Genomic DNA, 12,768 nt, shown 5'->3' on the forward strand with positions numbered 1-12,768 from the left:
AATGAGACTCATCAGACCAGGCAATATTTTTCCAATCTTCTATTGTCCAGTTTTGGTAAGCCTGTTTCCTGATCTTAGCAGACAGGAGTGGCACCTGGTGTGGTCCTCTACTGCTGTAGCTCATCTGCGTCAAGGTTTGACGTGTTGTGTGCTCAGAGAAAGTATTCTGTGTGCCTTGGTTGTAACCAGTGGTTATTTGAGTTACTGTTGCTGTTCTAGTCTGCCCATTCTTCTCTGAACTCTGACATCAACAAAGCATTTTCGTCTAGACAACTTCTTTTCACTGGATATGTTCTCTTTTTCAGATTATTCTCTGTAAACCTTAGGGATGATTGTACATGAAGATTCCAGTCAGTCAGACGATTATTAAATATTAGGAACAGCTTGTTAAGCACCAACAACCATGCCGCAGTCAAAGTCACTTAAATCCATATTCCCCCCCCCCCACTCTGATGCTCAGTTTGAACTTCAGCGAGTTGTCTTGATCATGTTTATCTGCTTAAATGCACTAAGTAACCTAATAAAGTGGCCCCTGAGTGTAAATGGTAACAATGTTATTTCAAACAGCTGATTGTAACCAAGGCTGAGTCAAAAAAGTTCCTGGATTTCCTTGTTTCCTTATCTTTAGACTGTAGTATTTAACTAAAGGGCAGGAATGTGAGCCTAAGATGGACATCTGTGATCTCGGATCCCTCAGACAGTACTGCTTTAAGAACTGTAATTCATCACTAGTTCATAGAAGCACATGGGCAAGGGATTACTGAAGCCTTTGACAAGCACTACAATACAGTTACCTTCATAAATGCCACTTAAAACTTTTCTGTGCAAAAAGAAGCTGCTTGTTAACTTTGTCCTGAGACAGCACTGACTTCTCTGGACTTGGAGGCATCTGGAATGGACACGCAGTGGAAACAGAAAGAAAGTAAGAGCAAAAGACAAAACAAAAATCCACATCTGAAAGATTTTTACTGGCTAGAGGGAACTCAGAGAAGAGACAGGATGCAGGATTGATGCCATATTAGCCTTCTTTGGGGTACACCAAGGTGTCAAAAACATGCCAAGGTTCAGTAGTGCTGCATTAAATTGCTGCAATGGCTAGCAGGCATGCACATAATAAAATGGACAGAAGACTGGGAACAGGAAAAGTAAATGATATGGAAACATTAAGCAAATCTAATATAAATAAACAATATGTAATAATAATGTTTAATAAAATGACCAGAATTAAGCGGAAGAAAAACACAAATAATTTCCATCCATTATCTTGACCCCTTATTCCATTTCGGGTCGCGGGTGAACTGGAGCCTATCCCAGCATTTTAACAGGTGAGAGGCAGGGTACACCCTGGACAGGTCACCAGTCTGTCGCAGGGCCAACACAGATAGAGACAAACAACCATTCACACGCACACTCACTCCTAGGGAGAATTTTAGAGTGTCCAATTAACCTAACACTCATGTCTTTGGACAGTGGGAGGAAGCCGGAGAACCCGGAGAGAACCCACGCATACACGGGGAGAACATGCAAACTCCACACAGAAAGGCCACCACCCTCAAGGTTTGAACCTCCCCCCAGCTGAGATTCGAACCGGCGACCTTCTTGCTGTGAGGCTGCGGTGCTAACCACCACACCACCGTGCAGCCCACAAATAATTTAAAAGTTTAAAACCATTTTAAAAATAACAGTTTATGATGCTAAATAAATAACTTTATGTTAAAGAAAACATGTATTATATGTACTATACATGTGTTTTACACAGTATAGTGCCACTATTTAAAAATACAGAAAGAGTCATTTTACAAACTATATATCAAATTCTTACAGGCAGCTGTGAGAGAAATGGGGTAACATTTCATCTTGTATTTTCTTTTTTTCTAATGATTTAATAGAACGTAATCTCATAATTTAGATTTGTTGGGTCATGATTTTTTTCTCTTTTGCACAGTGGTGCACTTCTCTTGGTTGATACTATTCTTTACATTGTTAATATTGATCATATTTATAAATAAAAGAAGATAGTTTGCATTAAGTCTTTTATTTTTATCATTAGTGCAATGATCAGAGGATTGTAATGTAATGCAGTCGTGTCATTTGGAGTGTGCTATTGTCAGCCCAGCTCCTTAACTTTATCTGAAATCAGCAGTGGGGTGGCTAGTAATTGTAGTTTAGAGTCAGAAAGAAATTTCCCAGGGTTGCAGTGACACAAGGACCTGACAGTGATCCTCTGTGTCCTCCTAGAAGGACATATCTGAAGCTTTAAGGATTTTAATGTCTGTGAGGCCTGAATTTGATGCCAGGCTGTCAAAGGTGATGAAATCAGGGGAAACGAACTGTTCTGTTCTGTCCTTCCAACATGTGCATGACTGAAAAATAGGTTCCTTATGGAGTTCCATACTGGTCTAGCATCAGTTACCCATATCAGTTTGATGTGGGGTTCACCAAGCACTACCATTTTTTTTTACTAAAACTAGTTGGCCCATTTATGTTGTTCATTTCAAGCCCATGCCGACAGTTCCCTTTACAGTTCCAGCTAGGACACACATGTACTGCTTTAACACATGACCAAAAGTCACACTAATAGTTGTGTGCTTATTTAAATAATTTATCACCATCTAAAACAACCTGCATAAATCTTTGCCAATTGTCAGTAGCAGTATGTTTGCATTCAATGTCCTTTTTTTTTTTTTTTTTTTTTAACCTGTCCTGTCCAGCATCATAGCAAACAAAATGACAATCTGGTTGCTGTATCATACTGAACAAATTTGCTCTGCCAAGGGGAGGCCTATTGGTAAGGCAGTGGGCCCGCACCATTCCTAGGAGGACCAGGCCCCCCCAGACAACCACCCAGCGTAGGCAAGCACACACCCCGATGTTCCGGCCGCACACCCCAGGAACCAGGGCGCCATAAACTCTGTGGACAATTAACCTTCATTATACCATGGTCTGGGTGAATGCCCAATTCTGATTGGCTGGAAGCTTCGCATAAGATGGTTCACGCCTACGCTTCGTCCATTAATTTATGATAATAGACACCTCGTCGAGCATTATCCCTTCTGTATAATTACTTGAACAACTGGGTCACACTATGGTTCCTGCTCCACCTGGCTATTTAATTGGACCGTCGTCCTTGCTCCAGTATGCATGCATGGGTGAGAGATCGAGTATGGTAATAGTGAGAAATTGTTGAAGACATCTGCTGTTTCTTACTTTCAGTGTGGGAGATCATTGTACATCTAGGCACAGCCAAATACACTGCACAGACTTTGTCTTTATGTCACTTGAATGGTGATTTAATTAGATAATGCTGTGGTTATAAAATCAGGATTTCATTAAAGCAGAGAAACAGTCTTATTTTTTTTTATCCCACATACCCACATAAGCTTCACATGTTGGTTCAGGTGTGACATCTCATTCAGTCATGCTTTGCATACAATGATTGCTTTCTCATTATAGCACTACTGTTCCCCTTTGGTAATTCACACAGATCAAACAGATGAAGAGTGGCATGCGCTTACACACATCACACATGCGTCACAGAATCAGCTGAGTGACGACAGTATTGTTGGTTTTAGCTGTGTTCTGTGATGCTGGTTCTCCTTTACTCACATGAACCTATATCACTATAAATAACCCCCGCAGCAGAGTAGATGTATGCAGCAGAGATGTGTTGTACAGAATAGTAGAGTAGCAAATAACAAAAATGTTTTCCTTGAAGTCCATTTACAAATTAGACCTGAGAGTGATTTTCTTTCTATCTTAGGAATCAAATGAAGCTAAGTAAGAGAAAGGGGAAACTCTTTATTACTTCCTGAGAGCAAGGCATGGTTATAGGATGAATGCAGCAGCATTGTATTAGTATTTACAGAGGTAATAGACCAAGTCGAACACCTCCCATCCTGAACGTTGCAAACACCACATTCAAGGTGAGAACTACTTCTTCTTGAAGGATCAAAGACAGATTACAATGTTCAAGGCTGCATCAATTACAGGGGAGCAAGAAACTAACTGCTACTCTTGATAGAAACTCAGTCCTACGTCTGCAGAGCTACTTCCCCCTGTGAACTCGCTACAAACAAAATTACAAGTAATATGGTTTCCAACAAACTGTCAATTTCCTCCATGCTTTACCTTTTACTATTGTTATTGACATTGTGAAATGACGTCTAAGTCCTGGCCCTGAGCCCCTGTCACTTATTTGACAGAGAGTTTTGGGTGTGTGTTTGTGTGTGTCCTGTTCTTTTCCGTCCCATAGTAGAAGAAACAATGAAGTCTGGCTTCAAGGTTTTAACCGTTTGCTCTTTTTAGGTCCTATTTCTAGCCACAGCCTTGAGGCATTGCACTTCAACATCCAGCAGCTCAGGCCTGACTGACCACAGTGCTGCCCTGTGACCCTGGGGGCCCATTTTCTGCACACTGAGAATGGGAGGAACTGGAGGAGTCAGGGGGCTGTGTTGTGTCTTGAAACTTTCCAGATTGACAATAATAAAAACAGTGTTTGTTTATGTTCTCAGTAGAAGAGGGATGAGGAAGTTGGAGATCAGGGAAGTAAGATGAGTGTAAAAGTTCAGTGAGAGGTCTAGCAGTCAACAAACAAACAGTGGCTTCAGAGTTACGCAAGTTGGACTTATTGTAATGTAATGTCATTTTTACAGAGTGCAAGTGCATGCGTGTGTGTGGTGATTGCATGCTTGACAGGCTGGCTGTGTGAAAGTACAGTGTGTCTAGTCACTATAAATAAACCAAGTTTGAAAACATTGGAGAAAAATAGCCCAAATTAGGACATAAATATTCAGTGTGCAGAAATAACCAGTCCCATCAAGGATGCAGGCTAAGATTAGACAGGTGATGAATGGGAACATGTTACCACATCAGTTAGCTATTTTTGAGCATTTCTTAAAGGTTGATATATTTGCTGAATTTATTTTAAAAGACAGCGGTCAAAAGTTTACTTGTTAAGGACAAAGCCAGTCTTGACAGTTTTGGATTTTACTTATTTTTGCAACTTTTTCTCCAATAGACTGATTAAGAAACATATTTACAAAACACATACTTAATTGCTTTCACAATTTTGTATGGGATTAATTTCCGTTGTGTGAAATGTACACATGTAAAGTATCTATCAGGGAAAGAAAGAGTCTTTTGGAACGCTTTTTTGGATCTTAAAGTTACATTGTGTGGACTACCTTAAAGAAAACCTACAAATTTGATGAAAAAATATGGAAAAGATATAGTTAAGATGCACAGCAGCTGTTCTTTAAAGCTTTCCAGCTTTCTGTCTTCTTTAATGCCCTGCTGTATGGATTTCCTGTTTTTTGAGATGTCCTGCTGATAAGTGCTGTTGCCGGTTTGAGCCTGAACTATGATCGATAGCTCTGCCTGTGTCCTTCCATCTGCTATCACAAGTGTGAAGTCGGGACTTTAATTTGGCAGCACTGGTCGCAGACATGTGAACTCAGATGAAGTGCTGCACGAGTGCAGTTACAGGATATAACAGTGAAATCTGAAACAACAGCATGGTTAGCGATCATTTCCTTGCCTAAATGTGCAGTTTTTACCAAAAGATCTCTGAGCTGCTAAATGAAAAGAAAAAAACAAAAACAAACAAACAAAAAAAACCCACTTTGTCAGGTCAAGGCTCCTTGCAGCCTTCTCACCGTTTTTCTGATGTTTTATTCAGCTGTAACATCCCTCAGCTCTCGCTGTGCTGCAGTGTCAGATATAGGCATTCAGGAGACGGAGCAAAGGGGTGCAGAGAGAGCTGAGCAGGTACAATTGGGGAAGGCAGAGGAGAAACATCCACTGACTTTCTAGCTATGTACAATTTTTTTAAATAGAATCCTACTCTTAAGCACATGAAACTTTAATGGAAAAAACTGTTGACAATTTCGAGGTAGATAGTGATCGAAATCAGTTATTCTTCATGATGCACATTCAAATTGTGCATGCTGGTACATATTTCTCCTTTTGCATGAGTTTATATGTTGCCAAGCTATTGTAAAGATGAGTGGTATGCTTTATTTAGTTTCCTCGCTGATTCTGTTGTATTTAAGTGGTTTCCATAAATACAACAGCACAAATTTTGTAGCCACAATATGGCATACTTCCATTGTAGTGAATGCTATGGTAGCCTACACATTCTGCAGAAATCATGATGAAAAGCCTAAACAGCTGCAGAGCATCCTGCAGGAGGAGTACTGAGTAGCGCAGTGGGTTGTAAAAACAGAAATCAGCCTGGAACACAAAACAGTCACTGCACTCCTCCCCTCATTGACTGTCTCACTGGTTTCCAGTAGCTCACAGGCTTTGTCACATGCAACCCTCAGTGTGGGGGAAGATGCTGTCATGGTGACTGCTTCTATTCCTGCCTTCACATCTGTGTGAGTCACCTGACTCACCTGCTTTTTATTCCACTCAGTCGGTATACCAGCCATCCCGTGTTTTAGCTGTACTTGTGTTCTTCATTGCCGCCCAGCCTTACTCACCTGTTTCTGCTGCAGTCTGGTTATTATTGCCTCATATGTACCAGCGATAATTACTTTTGCAACATCCAGTCAATTTCAAACGCAGAAGAAACAGAAAAAGAAAAGAATCAATGGTCAACTACAAAGAGCTGTTGTGTAATGACAGTTTTAATATAGATTAGTATATATCTGAATTTGTTTGCACAACTTCTACCAATGAATGAAGATGAAACCTGAAATTATAACCAAATACCATAGATTCCAGCTTAGTCTTATTGAAAGTGCATTCTTAGTTTGGGCTGCACGTTTGTAGAAGCTACACTGAGAAAGTTACAAGATGTTGAAAACCTTGGAGAAGATTTTAGCCAAAATGTTGCACTTTTGTATTTGCAGTTCATCACAGACCATCTGGCTGGCCTTGACATACCACCATAGTGGACAAGACATTGATGAATGACGCTAAAGCTACCCTTGAAAGAAACCTTGGTCTCAAACATCCTGACGAATAACACACTAGCCAAGGATTGAGCGCTTTTATCAACAATTAACACTTTTTCTGTGTTGTTTTGGCTTATTTTGAATCAGTTTTATGTCTTTCTTTTTTTTTAACATGAAGAAAAAACTGTGGTGACGAGCCTCCCTTGTTTAATGGGGGTCTCCTGCACCTGTTGTGGTGATGAGGGGCCCACTGAGAGGGAAACACTACAGCGCCTGGTTCCAACTATCACTTCAGTTAAACAGCACATTATTCCAGTTATTCAATCACACCCAGGACACTCCAGTCTGGGTATTAGCCTCAGGCCCAAGCCAGTTCCAGGCCCAGCTTCCGCCCTATGTTTGCAGCACTTTTAACAGATTTCACCTTGAAGGCCGCCTCCCTGTCTGGGCAGCACTTCTAAGCCCAAGGCAGTCTACCCAAAGAAAAACATGTGCTGCAGCCAAGCCACCTGCTAGCTTTGTATCTGGAATTTTCAAAGCCATTGCAAAGAAGAAGTTCAATTTGTTGGGGAACTTTTGTCTCTCTTCTTTCCTGTAGGAATAAAAAAATATGATACAGGCCTTCTCACTGTTCAGGTGGTGAAGCTATTGCCAACCACACTACTTTTATCTAACAGCTCTGCAAAATATAGTACATACAGCATTTGTAGGACTAAGAGATCTGAACACATCACACCAGTTTTGAAATCTTTACACTGGCTTCCTGTCAGTCACAGAATAGATTTTAAAACCCTTCTGATCATTTACAAATCCCAGAATGTTTTAGTCCCAGAATACGTCTGTGACATGTTCAGAGAATATAAACCTAGCAGAGCTCTTAGATCCAAAGACTCTGGTCAACTAGTCCAGACCAGAGTCCAGACTAAACATGGAGAAGCAGCATTTAGCTGTTATGCTGCAAACAAGTGGAACAAACTGCCAGTGGAGATTAAACTTTCACCAAATGTAGACATTTTTAATTCCAGGTTAAAAACATTTCTTTTTCTCATGCGCCTATGCATAAAATCTGCACGGAAACTTTTTAACTTATCTTGCTTTTAATCATTTTAATGTAATTTATTATTTTATTGTGATTATGTGTTGATGCCTTTTACTATTTTTAAATATCTGTAATGTCTTTGTTTTATGTAAATCACTTTGAATTGTCCTGTACATGAAATGTGCTATACAAATAAACTGCCTTGCCTTGCCTAAAATAAATCTATGTACCATGCTGGCTGTTTCCACTACCTAAAATGCAAGCTAGCAAAACTGTTCCTTAAATCTGCATTCTCATGTTCAACCAGCTTGTCTTCCCAGCATTAAGCCTCAAAGCTTTCTGTAACACCAACAACAGTCACGGCCGGCTGCCCTGCCTGCTGGGAGATCCTGAATTACTAAAAGGTGAAGGAGCAAAAAACCAAGAAATTAAGCCTTTCAGCAGCAGCAGTAGCCCTACCTGTGCCCTGTACATCAAAGGCTGGGCAGAAACCAGCAGGGAGGTTTTCCTTCCACTAGGGACTCTTTCAGCACTGCGCTGCCTGACAAATAGGCTGGAAGGTTCAGTGCATTAACCTACATGTTGACACAAGACTGGGAACTCTGGGAGTGATGCTGGAGCAATACATGGCTGCAAGGAATGACATATGGTTCAGTTTTTTGGGGGTGTAATAAACATATGTACATGCACAGGCAAAAAACACACTTTACATTTGCAGACATCCACCAAAGACACAGCTGTGGAGAAACTGTTGATCAACTTTTTATGGATAACACAATTCTCTGAGATCACAGGTACTGTGAGGGGGGTGAAAGTTGGGCACCTTAGCTGCCTCTCATGCAGTGCAGCTGCATATTAGTGTGAGAGGAGCCCTCATTAAGGTGTTAAGACAGAGGAAGAGCCAAAGACACAACACGAACACACAGACAGAGATACAGAAACTAAGTCACGGAGAGGCGGGTGCTGCCGAGGGAAACAGTAACAGGAAAATGAAACCTCCATAACACCTGTGCATGAGATTGAAATCAGCAGTGGTGCACCTCTGATAAGAGGAGGCAAACGCCAGACCTTCTCCACAATCTGCAAAAAAAAAAAGAGAAGCGATCACTTTTTATGATCTAAAAACTAAGAGCTATCATCTGGAAAATCCAAATGTCAAATCAAGTAATGAGTTGATATGTATAATCATATGAAGATGTAATATATGCAAATCTATAAATATACGCATGAATTCTGCAGCTGGAGAGCCTCAACAACTCTGTTTACAAGTTTAAAAGATACAGACTTTTACATTCCTATTAGGTTATTTACATTGTAGCATGTTTGAAATGCTAGCAGGAGCAAAGAGAAAAGGGGGGGTAGAAGAAAAACCCTCTTAAACTCTTTTGCTCCCTTAAGGAAGTGCATGGAAAAAAAGAAAAAAAAGAGAATAAAAGAAAAATCTCCATCTCCGTAGGCAACCCAAATCCTCAGTGACTGCAGCCAAAACCTAAATTAGAAAGAGTGGAGTGTTGGGATATTTAACAGGCACAGTGCTGTGCCAGAAGGAGATGGAGGTTCTCTCATGCTTAACAATTTGTTCCTGTGCTGTCTGGCTTTTAGAGGGATCAAACCAATTAAAAACATACTACTACTACTACTACACACACACACACACACACACAAACCTGCTCAAACATCAGCTGTCACAATAATAAATAGGGATTCTTTGACTAATGTAGCATGGTCACAACAAACAAACAGCAAACCCTCAGGCAGCTCATTATCACTAAGATACTTTCATAGAGTAAGCGTTATTCAAAACGAGGGGGTCACAGAGTGAAATCTGGTTGTAGTAAGTAGCAGATCCAGGTCTTCGTTTTCCTACAAATGTGAATGAATGCAGACATATTCACACGAGAAGCAGTCAGGGAGGGAGCTCATGTAATATGCTGAAAATGATCTATAGCAACATATATTTAGAATATAAGCAACATATGACCACCAGGTTGCCATTTTAGTCATACCTGAAAATTGATTTGAAATCTAAATTTAATATAGTTGTACCAATTTATTATTATTTCTCATTTTCCATAAAGAGCTAATTTAAAGTTATGGTGTAAAGTAGAAATACTGCTGTGAAAATGTTGTTTAATGGTATTTCTAAAATGTATTTAAAGTAGTGAAATTAAAATATGTGTTGCAGTGTTATGATGCTTCATATAATCTGCTTAATTATGCAGTAACATAACAACAGAATTAATCTAATTAACCTGATTAATATGGACTAACTTTGGGTACCAGCAAGTGTTTGTTTGAATCCACACATAAAAAAGTATGAACAAACTGCACATAATGATTATACATGCAGATTTTTACCTTCAACTTCAACGATGTGACCATTTTTGTGTTCAAAAAGGCTACATGGACTAAAGTTCCCAGATCAGATTAAATTTGCACATGGATCAGCTTGCATGTACATGTGGAGTTGAACTCCTTTCACACCCCCACAACTCCCCTCATTTCTACAAACACATGCTGGAGGAAGGCTGGATTTAATAAGCTATGAATGTCATTTCACTTTATAGTTATTTTAAAGTGAGAAGGACACTTTTTTTCAACAGAATAGTTTACCTTCTTAAACTTGCTGAAATTTTGAAAATTACTTATGCAAATGTTTATTATTAAGTTGTCAAACTTCTGTAATTAGACTGAATTGAAAAATCAAGTTGTCGCTTCTGCATTTGGATAAACTGCTTGGTGCTTTAAAGTAATGCCGCAAAAGAAAGGCCATTCTTTTGTGATGGTTACAATTTTCTAAAGGATGTTTGAAGTAATAGTCAGACAGGAAGTACGTGTTCTGTGTTTATGTGATGCAGTTTGGTTAATAAATAAGCGGATGGCGGAGCTAAACGGTTGTTTTACCGCTGGTAAAGCCAACTATGCCGACTCAACGAGTAAGACAGTCTCATGTCATCCGTATGTTTATGAAGTGGTTAATAGACTCATGTAAAAGGTAAAGAACAAGAAGAAAACTACAGATAGCCACTACGCTGACCTTAAAAAAAGTTTCTGACTCATTTTGATGGTACACATCGTTGCCCTGCCTGTGTTCCTTGTTATTTTCTCAAATTTTATGCTTGCTTCTATTATAATTAAAGGTGATTGTGAATATAAACTCACCTTTGATGTCCAGGTTTTCTACGGATCATTTTTGATAATATCGAAACTCAGATGTTCACATTATTAGATAATTATATAGAATTATGTATTAATTAGTAAAAGGTATTTTCACCCTTTGTGAAGCCAATATTTGCAAAACTACTGTTGACATTCAGATTTTAACTATGGTGTATCTTTAGAGGGTGATTTATAAATATCTGCACACTATTAAATACAGTTTCAAGCTGGTAGATTTTAGTGATTGTCCTGGAAAAGTGATGATTGCCAGTCTTTTTCTCTTCTTTGTTAAAAAAAAGACAAATAAAAACTGGATTCAGACCTGTCCCTTGGCTCATTTATGCTTGATGATAATTAGAGATACGGATGGAGCCTTCTGTCAATCCTCTGTGTTCATTTTGTATGAATTTCAGTCTGTTGTCAAAGAGCTTGAGGATGTGTACCCAAACACAGCAAACAGAGCAGTTCCAATCGTGGGGCAGTGTTAAGCTCACATGCAACCACTGAAATGAACAAAGAGGAAGCGATGTATTTAATGGCCACACAGACCACTGCCGTCTACTGCGCTGCCTCTATTTATGCCTCTGTGAGAATGTACATTATGACCTCCTTCACCTCTGTGAAAGAAACTTATGCCAGAACTTGAAAAGTGAACTAACTAAATAAATAATAATAAATAAATGAACCCTTTGTCTTGTGCACTGCAAGTAAAAGTAGCTGCATTATCAGAAAGATGGAAAAAGACTGTAGCCAGTCACAGATGAAAGTAGCACATAAGAATTTTATTTTATTTACCAATCATCTCACAGTGGTCATTTGCTAGAATTAATTTTTGCACAGTCCTGTGGGAATGTGCCATCAGAGACTGGATACTTGAATCTTTTTAAAGATATGCTCATAATTTAAATAGACTGCCTTTTTCCCCTCTTTTTTTTTAGTCCTTACATCTGCAGTCTGTCATTTATCGGTGTCTACTTATTGTTTACCCAAAGGTATCAGTCCAAATATATCCTGAACATCAAATAAATGAGAAGGGGAAAAAAGAGAATGAGGTGTTGATGCAGAAAAATACACCACCACACACTTCTTCAGGGTTATAAGACAGTGACTCATTTTGTGGAGATCTATGTCTTGTCTGGAAAATCCCATATAGTATTCCTTTAAAGTATTAAACAGCAAAATGGTATCTGCCAGACTGGAAAATTATGTGATGATTAAGCTACTTTATTAGGCGTAAACAGAAGGTGAAGCTAGTTTTACATTTTAGGATAAAAGTACAGCATGCTGTTATTGGAAATTGAAACCTGTGGTATATAATAGTATGACATGGAAGCAAGAACAAGCAACAACTTTTAACACCTCTGGATGCGACTTATACATAGTTCCTTATGAATTGATTAAGCTAAATTTACCTGACATTTTTTTCTGAGCACAGGGAGTCCAGCACTATTTTCAGAACATCCCTATGAGAAAAGGCTTGAGGGAGGAATCTATTCAGGTTTCCTGGGTCAAGACGTTAAAAGAGCCCTTAATAAGCCTCACTGAGGTATTTTCTGGCTCTAGGAACTTACATTCTTATCATTACATCTCAGACTTTGGAGGCTACTTTGGAAACTAAAAGTCTGTTTCAGCTAATGGGATACAACAATCATATTGGACATAAGAAACCGC

The sequence above is a fragment of the Melanotaenia boesemani genome, chromosome 14, assembly GCF_017639745.1.
Source record: "Melanotaenia boesemani isolate fMelBoe1 chromosome 14, fMelBoe1.pri, whole genome shotgun sequence".
NCBI lineage: Eukaryota > Metazoa > Chordata > Actinopteri > Atheriniformes > Melanotaeniidae > Melanotaenia > Melanotaenia boesemani.